Source organism: Fragaria vesca, linkage group LG3 (genome assembly GCF_000184155.1).
Source record: "Fragaria vesca subsp. vesca linkage group LG3, FraVesHawaii_1.0, whole genome shotgun sequence".
Lineage (NCBI taxonomy): Eukaryota > Viridiplantae > Streptophyta > Magnoliopsida > Rosales > Rosaceae > Fragaria > Fragaria vesca.
Genome location: NC_020493.1, coordinates 20,131,936 through 20,140,032, shown reverse-complemented (window position 1 = coordinate 20,140,032; position 8,097 = coordinate 20,131,936).

Sequence of the window (8,097 nt, the reverse complement as noted above, 5' to 3'; positions counted from 1 at the left end):
TACGACTTAAATCCTACGGCCGGATTCTACATTAATTACCGCCAAAATACCACACTTCGGAAATTCTCAAACCTATCCAAATCTCCTCCAAAAATTCCATAAATCACACCAATATACTCCTCTTAATATTCCACATTTAAAACCCTAAAAATTTCCTAACCGGCGGCGGCGCCGCCGGCGGCTCCACCGGCAGCCGTTTTCCGGCGACCTGCAAATGCTACCAAATTTTAACAGAATCTTCCTCTCAATCTCCTCTACAACTTTCATGACCAACACATCACCCAATTCCAAGTCTAACTAGGCTAATCGAACGAAAATAACTTAAAAGCCTAGAAATTTCAACTCCACATTTCTCCTTACCTAGCTCAAGAGGGAGGGAGCTGTTTGGAGGGGTTGTTGCACGGGAGGAGGGCTACAAAACCGTACCAAGCTTGCCCGGATTGGTGGCCGGAGGAGGAAGTTCCGGCGAAGGGAAGCTCGGGGCAGTCGGTTCTTTCTGGCGGCACCGCTCACTCACGGCGGCGCTAGGGGGGCTGTCACCGGTCTAGAAATGTTGCTGGGAGGGAGACCGACCGAACGGGACCGGTGCGGCGGCGGTCGGTGGCCGGACGGCGGCGGGAGGGCAGCCGGAAAACCGGGCAGCGGGAGGCTCGGGTGCGGAGAGGAAATCGGGAGGGAGAGAGAGAAAGAAAAGAAGAAGAAATGGGTTGGGCTCGGCCCAGCCGACCCAACACTCCCTTTTAACCCAAACCTCCAAAATAAAAACACCCCGAAAAAATAATACCCGAATAAAAATTACCTTTTACTAGCAAAAATTACCATTTTTACCGTCGTCGTATTTTCCTCATACGAATAATCCTCCGCACATAATCGTCCCCGAAACCCCTCTAGGGACCAATTAAACTATTTACTCAATGATCGAGACGGTAAAATTCTTATTATAATCACGTTAGTAAATAAGGTAAAAATATAAGGGTCGGGATGTGACAAATGACGTCCATAACAGAAGAATAAGTCTCCTTATAATCAATACCAGGGCATTGCGAGAATCCTTACGCCACAAGTTTAGCTTTATATCACATGATTTCATTCTTCTCATTACGCTTCCAAACAAAGACCCATTTATGTCCAACAAGCTTAACATTTGGTGGGCATGGCACAACCGGACCAAAAACTTGCCTTTTCGCTAGGGAGTCTAGAACTGCCTGGATTGCATCTTTCTATTTCGGCCAATCTGCTCTACGTTGACATTTTTCAACAGAGGTTCTATTTCATCGTCGTCAATAATGACAAGACCCGTCCTGAATTTCATCCCGAAACCCAAGAAGGTCCTGCGGGGACCACCTCTAAACGAAAATTCTACCGAAAATTTGGCAGAACTTCCCCTAAAAGTGGACAACCCTGACCTGTAAAGAAACCCATAAAAACACCAGTATATCAACGATCTACATCCTCAACACCTGTAGCCATAATTTATAACTTATAAAATCTATCATGTACATAATAAGTTAAACATATCAACTCAACCCCTAAAGCTGTTAGCTCTTCATATCCACAACCACCCACCCACTATATCAACGACAGGGGTCAAGTTATTATATTTACATCAACAACTCTACCGCACCAAATAACTCAACAATTCCACATTTCATAATTAGTATGCTCGATCAATATATATCTCAAATCACAAGTCAACAATCAAGCTCAACCAATAATGCTTCTAAAAATAGAAGTGATGAACCAATCCCATTGGTTCGTAGCAATCATGGAAAGGGAAAAATGTTTCACCACAAAGATGAGCCTCCCAAGCTAGGGTCGAAGCCTCCCAGACTCTAGTAGCGTCCCAAGCTAAGCGCTCAACTCACTCATGGTGAGGACCGCTAATAATGGCTAGCTAGCAATAAATAAAAACCGATCGGGGCCTCCCAGCCTATAGTAGCGTCCCACGTTAAGAGCTCGACTCACCTATGGTGAGGACCGCTAATAAAAGCTAGTTAGTAATGAATAAAAACGACCCTAGTATGGTGACTAAAATTATACAGAAACATCTAAATTATAATTCATAATTTTTTTTCCATGTACATAGCAGATTAATAAGATCCACTCAACCAATGAAATAATACAACACTCATTGAAGTGTGAAATAGGAAGGTAATATAGAGCTCACGAGATAAATATCTCGGCCCACTAGATAGAACTCACGAGATAAATATGAACCACTTTAATCCAAACATTGAAACTCTTCCGCATACACTTACTAGAGTTAAATTTACTGGATTCCCACCAAACTCCACCATAATCTTGTTGCCATCGATTCTCACATCCTAAATTAGAAATAAAGAAAACCCAACGGTTGAATCTTCCCGAATTGCACACCGACAAAACCTAACTTTGACTAATCTCAAACATAACCAAAACTTCTTCAAAATTCACAACCTTCCTACCAATATGTAACATTCTGGAATTTCAAATTTCTATTTTTAAAAGGAAAATTATTTTCGAGTTATTTTTATTTCAATTTCTATTATTCTTTCAATTCTTTATGGGTTTCGAAAATTATTCAAATTTTTAGTTTGTCAAATTTTATCTTTCGAGCCCATAGGATTAAATTAGAAGTCGTTACGAGTTCGTAAGATTTTTCGGAACATCGTTTAGACATTGGAGCTATTTTTAATGATTTTTAAAAATTTAGTATTATCCCGAAATTATTTTTGAAAAGGTTCGGAACCCATCCAAAAATTAATTGAAAATGGAAAAAAATTGAAGTCGGTTTGAGGGTGTATATACATAGAGGAAGAGAGAAGGGGATCAGATCAGTTTAGACACAGACCGGGTCTCTGCCCACCCGAACGCCAGCGACGGGTCGACCCGGCTGCCGCTCCCTCCTCCGGCGATGGCTTTGTCTCGACGTCCTGGTCTTCTCCATGATATTTATTTTCAGAGATGAAATCCGGTGAAGAAGAATCGAAGAAGAAGAAGAAGAAAGGTTGGGTTCGCCGGCCAACTTTGGATTCCGGCCGCGACGGCGGGCATGGATGGTGTTGGTAGCTTCACCTCGACTTGGTGAACCTCTCTATGTCCTTGGTTGTCCAAGACGAGCTCTGAGGAGGGAGATTCGAAGGGTTGAAGTTTCTGAGTTTTCCGGCGTGGGTTCGACGGATTCCGGTGAAGCTTGATGTCGACTCAGGTATTAAAGTTGGTCTATTCGATGAGCTTTACATGTTTCTATAATTGGAATTGAGTTTTGTTGAGAGATGGAGGATTTGGATTCTGGGCAGTGTTGACTGCCGTGGCTACCACTGTTCACGGCGACGGCGGTAGTTGTGGTTATGATTTCTGGGTCTGGGTTCCTGTATTGAGCATGTATACATGATTTGAAGTCCTTGAATGTCAGAAAATTTGCATGAGATTTGGGTGATAGGAAATGGAGCTGTGTTATTGGAGCAGGGAGGGGAATATGACTGTGTATAGCACTAATACTGAACTTGCCGGAGTTGAATGATGCAACTAAGATCTGGTAATTGACTGTTGGTGTTGGCAGACATTGTCAACATGCATTATGCAGCTCGGGGGACGTTCAATATGTTAGTTTTGTATGGAAGAATAAACTAATGTATTGAACTATGGGGGGAATAATAGAATCTGGTATATTGGGTGCATTGAGGTACTACTTGAAATATTGAAGTTGATTTGCGAAATGGAACTAGGAGCTTTGATTTCAATTAGAGGAAGTGAGTATTCGGAAGTGCAGGAATTGGACAACTTGAGAAGTAGAAATTAGCTAAAGAGCTTATGGGTGTCCTTATCAATTTCAAGGACTTGATCGTATTGACTTGAAGAGATTCGCCTACTTTCTCGGAATGAAGATTTAGTACGAGGATCGATTGCGAGTAGCTGGATTGCAGGAGTAGAAGGATAAGGATTTCAGAACGCGTGTCGCAGACTAATTCTAGCTAGCGTCGGAAATAGTGCTTGGATTCCAGGTAGGGTCTCTCTCGGGGAACCTTTATTTAAATCGATAATTAGATTATTATTGAAATAAGTGAATTGTGTGCCATTGAGTGATTAACTCTTGGATGTTACTGTTTTTCATAAAAGCATGTGTAATTGTTGAGTTATATGATCGATGTTACTGCTTTCTATAAAAAGCATGTGTTGAATGTTATATTACGCGCATCGATATTTGATTGCATATATAATGCATTATAAGGAATTGTGAGGATAATGAGATTGGTGATTATGGAGAGGAGAGAATGAGATTATTAGAACATATATATTTTGTGTAGTTGAGTTTTCTCATGGGGACTTCCAGTAGCTATGATCAGCCCACCTGCGTAAATGAGTAGGGAATGTATGCCCTTTCGACGTATGAGTCGATAAAACGATCTTATTGGGTTTCGGGACTAGGGACCATGAGGTTAACAAAAGAGGTATTGGAGTTTATATATTACTGATTTGTTAGGTCGTATATTCGAGACATCTACACGGTATGGGACGTGTAGGTACATATGTCTTGGGTGTATGGACTAATTAGCCAATAATAGAGTGGAGGGAGTACATTATCATTTATGCATCGATTTCTTGTTAATTATTTAAAGTATTATTGACAACTTGATTGCGACGTAGTTAATAATAACCTAAAAAGGTTAGGCCCTACTGAGCGTAAGTTTACCCCTATAGATTTTTGTTCAGGTTTGTACGAGGACATGTATTTCTAGAAGACTAACTGTGACGTTAGCTTACGTGTACAAGAGTTGAGAAGTACGGAAGATTAGAAGTGAGATAGATCGTAAGGGCTCATCTTTTGTTTTTGTAATTGGTTTTGTTATTGTAAAAGTTTTATTTTATTTTATTTCGAGAAAAGTATTTGAAATTGTTATATTTTCTTTTTCTTTTACTTTTCCCGTTCACGCCTCGGGTTCGACGTCAGGTGCTTGAAAACCACCGACACCGGGTCCGGGGTGTGACACAATAACTCCTCTCAACAAATACCAAGCTAAACAACACAAGCCAACATATATTTCAAATTCGATGAATCACACATTGAATGATTTACACAAGATATAACCCTTGACCATTCTCCTTGCGCACTTTGGAAATTAACTTGATACCACACTCACGTATTCTTTGGCAACAAATCATAATTAATATCACCCAAACACAGTCTGCATTTATACACATACAATATTCATAAAAACTACTCTTATGCATAGCTACACACATATCTATATATACACACTTATATTTATATATAAGAACGATAACTCAACATCACAAATCACAAATCAAATATAAGATGTTTAATGCTACCATACATGAGCAACCAATCATGACCATATCCACAAGAAATGATAAACCTTAAATCATCACAGCCATAAACATCTTGCTATTTAGACCACACACTCAAATAGATTACAACCAGAACAACTATAACCCTTACCATTTGCCGAACCTATTAATTATCAAACTTCACCGAAACGCAAACTTACCTTCCACACCTCTTACCTGGACAGGCTTGCCTCACAAGTTCTCAGGTAGCCAAATCGGAGGCCAGAGTCGCCGATAAAGCGCTAGAGTTGCCGGAGGCAACCTGAGCCTCTTGGCGTCGATCCTCTCTCCCCTGACCTCGATGGAGAAAGCCACCACCCCAGAAATGTGACGGCGACTTCTAGACAAGCCATAAGAAAGCCGATGTGCGTCGAGAGATGACCGGAATAACGATGTCCGGTCGGAGCCACGATCGGACTGTTCTTGAGCTTGCTGACCTCTTTTCGATTCCAATCACACCACACCACCACCCAATACTGATAGAGGAAGAGTAAGGCTTTCAAAAGACACAGGCCCGGCGTCCATTGGTGGCCGGATGACGGCAGAACCTGTCAGGACCCATCCCGAATTTCACCCTGAAATCCGAAGTAAATCCTGCGGGGACCACCTCCAAGGAAAGTTTACTGAAAATTCGGCATAACCTCCCTTGAAAATGGACAACCCTTCCTAATAATACCTGCAAACACTTCTGAAAATTTAAATCCAACCTTAAACTCCTAGAGCCTTCGTGCTCCCCAAATCATAACACCATCCAAATTATTTACTAATCTAAACAAATCTCATATCCAACCATTTATAGGTTCAGAGCAACTCTAATAGGAAGAAAGGAAACTTCTTATATGAAAGTCGTAAAGGCATTAAACCGAGTTCAGGGACACGTGACACGCTTGAAACGAAGTTTGTATGAAGAAGTTATTGTTTACAATAGTTTGGAAAGTGATTTGAGCACAAAGTGCTATGTTTATAATATGTTTCTTACCCTATTTAGCTATGATATTCTCATAATAATGTCATTTCTAACATGCTTTGTGATTGTAAAGGACATTAGAGCATAAATCAAGAAAAGAAGGCTAAATCATGGATATAACAGAAAAATGCAGAAAAAGACAGCGAAGCCTGCTTCCAGTCCAAGGAAGGAAGAAGAAAGCCCAAAAGAAGGCCCAAGTCCGAGGATGGAAGAGAAAAATGCAGAAAGCCCAAAAGAAGGCCCATGCTGTCTAAGGAAGCAGAAAAGTCAAACATGTACTCCTAAAGAAGAAAAGTCAAACATTTCTCCTAGTCCCACATCATTTTTGAAGAGAAGTTCCACCAAGATTTCCTCTATATATAGACAGCCTTGAGTACTTCTCAAATCATCATTCATTCACACAAAAGTCAGGGAAACACATAGCTCTGCTGAGCAGCCTCTCCCTCTCCTTTGCTGAGTTTCTTCCTTGCCAAAGCCTTGTTGGACGTTTCCACAAGAACAGCAACTTGGGAGCCTTGAAGCTTTGAAGTTGGAGCACTTTTTAGATGTCTACAAGCTTCTTGAAGACTGATAAAGTGTAACCCTACCTCTGTTTTGTTTAGTTTTCCTTTACAATTTTAGAAACATGTTTTCGGTTTTCAAATATAGGATTTGGATGTTGTTTCGATGGTTATATTGTTGGTAAATTCTGAATTTTAGTAAAACATGTTAAAGTTTCGTTAATGATATTTTTAGCAATCTAATCTTGTCAATTCATAGGTTAGAAAGTATGTGTTGTTGTTTGATATACCTATGTTAGAATGCATGCTAACTAATGCCATGATTTATGCTAAGCCTCGTAGGTAAGTGTAGATCTCCAGTGGTGGAAGCTGTGTCACAGATATAGCTGAATACATATACTATGCAATTCCCTGTTGTGACGTTCATAATATAATTGTGTTCAATCTCGTTTTATAGATCTTAAGGACTCATGTTAAGTGTAGACAGATACTTGTAGTATTGATAGCAGCCTTGCATGAGATGTCCTAGTTTTAGATGTTCTGTGCTAAGGACAAGTAAGTAGAACTATAAAATGCATGACCTCGTAGGCTTGTGTTTTGAGATTGTTTCTAGTTCTCTGAATTGGCATGTTTTGGATTGCTAAGGTTGAAACGTGAACTTTGATGTGTGGTCTGAATCTGAGTTTCTCTCTAATGGATGTGTTGAATGAATTGATCACTTGTATATGTTATACTTTATTTTCTGTTTTTAGGAATGTTAGACAAAATCACATTCGTCGACTAAAGTCTGGGAAAAAAACCGACGACATGTTTTTCGTCGGATAAACTGTGGGACTATAGCCGACGATGTCTTCTTTTTTCGTCGGCTAAAGTCATCACCGACGACCTTTTCCCGACGATATCCATTGACGGCTAAGAACTTAGCCAACGAATTAAGCTAACAGGTCGACGAAACTTTTCCGTCGGCTAAAGTGTTTGTCCTGGTAGTGTAACTTTAACAAGAAAATCTCATAACTAACAACCACAGTTCAGAGCAACTCTATTAAAAATAGTTCAGCCTAACATCAACTAAACCGAAACTCAACTAGCAATTTAGAATAGAAACTTCAATCTTTCCGGAAATGGAAAGTTTCCATAAATAGAAAGCTTCCAAAAATAGAAACTTTCCATTAATAGAAACTTTTCCGCTTCAACTACAAGACAATGACTTTCAAGTCTAAAACTTCAAAACAAGATCAGCCGAGTCTTCGGCCATTTCATGGCCTCGAACTCAGCCTCCTTAACACAACCAAACCAAAGGAA